The following is a 1,731-nucleotide window of genomic DNA, read 5'->3' on the forward strand; positions in this document are numbered from 1 at the left end:
GCACCAAAAACACTTCAAAGCACTTAAAAACACCTTCTTTTTGCTCACAAGGCTCAAACTACTGTTAGGGTTTCAAGAGAGTGTGTTGGAGAAGTGGAGGCTGAGAATGGAGTGGGTTTGGAGAAGTTAAGGAGCTTAAATAGGGCTCAAACAACAAAAATAGGGTTTGGGCACTGATCGTGTACGCCCAACGTACTAGGGATGCCCTAGTACGCCCAGCGTACGCGGCTAGCCCAAAAATCGTCATAATTTCAAACAGTCGTAACTTCTTCGCTCCAACTCCATTTTCAATGTTCTTTATATCCACAGAAAGGTGTTGAATAGCTCTACAATATTATATAAATATATTGGGCTAAAAAATTCTCGAACAAAAGTTCATATTTCATGCAAGAACCCTACCTATGACTTTTTCCTTTTTTTACCCTTCGACCCAAAACACAATTCAAGGGTTAGATCTCTCGACCATAATTATCTCCTTCTACAAGGTCTAATATTTACCTCTTTAAGGCCCAAAACTTTTACACAATCGGCTTCTGGCCCGCGACCCTGAAATACACTACTAAGTTATTTTTGTATTTTCGATACAATTTAAACATTTATAAAATCATGCTCAAATTGAGGGGTGTATTAATTTATAGCTGCTTTTATTCTTTTGTATAATAAAGGGACCCTATTGTAACATTGGTTTATATATATATATATATATATATATATATATATATATATATATATATATATAATACAGACTCCCGTAATTAAGATGACTTTTCGACATTTAACACTTTTTTTTTCATATCTACTCTCGTTTACTATATTTCTTTAGACGGGTGGGAGCGGGCAATGCACAAACGCGTTTTTCTGACATGACAAGCAAAACACGACATTATAATGCTTGCTACACCGCCACGGGGTGACGTTTTTAGGTGTTACGTTAAGGGTTGTTATGGTGGTAACGGGAGGAAACGACTGAATTTGGTTAGGAACGGTCACATTTTTGACCGTTTGCAAAGGGTCACAAACATAAAAAATAATAATAATAATAAATCATTATTTATATGTAATATAAATACACAATATTTATCTCAATTTTAGCTACAAACTCAACAAATTCATTCAACAATTCACATTTCTTTCAATTTCATTTCCTTTTCTAGTACTCTATTTAATTAAGCAATGCATCATTTTGATCTATTTCATCTATACAATCATGATATTGACGAGGATGATATATTTTATGGGTATGATGTATCGATATGCTACGCAGATGCTATCGCCAGAGCCAGCTCCACTACTGACCTGACGTGCGTCGTTAAACAAAGATCGTGAAGAGGACATAGATGTCTAGTACACGATTATTTTGGAGATAATTGTGTCTACCAAAATAGCGATTTTAAAAGAAAGTTTCGTTTGTGGAAAAATGTGTTTCAATGGATAGCCAATGCAATGGAAAACATGTACCATAATTACACTTGTTTTAGAAATTAAATATATGTTCTTTAGATTATTAAATAACTATTTTGAAAAATAAATATACGTTTAGGTATGAATATTTCAAATCAAGCTTATTGGTTTGGGGGAGTCGCTCGATTCTATTGATGACTATATGAGAATGTCAGAGCGAAATGCACGAGAAAGTTTGTATAATTTGACGAGAGTTGTTATCGAAACCTTCGGTGATAAATACTTGCGTAAACCTTCATTGAATGACATGCAACAATTATATGCGGCGCA

The sequence above is a fragment of the Lactuca saligna genome, chromosome 4, assembly GCF_052625555.1.
Source record: "Lactuca saligna cultivar CGN05327 chromosome 4, ASM5262555v1, whole genome shotgun sequence".
In the NCBI taxonomy this organism is placed as follows: Eukaryota; Viridiplantae; Streptophyta; class Magnoliopsida; order Asterales; family Asteraceae; genus Lactuca; species Lactuca saligna.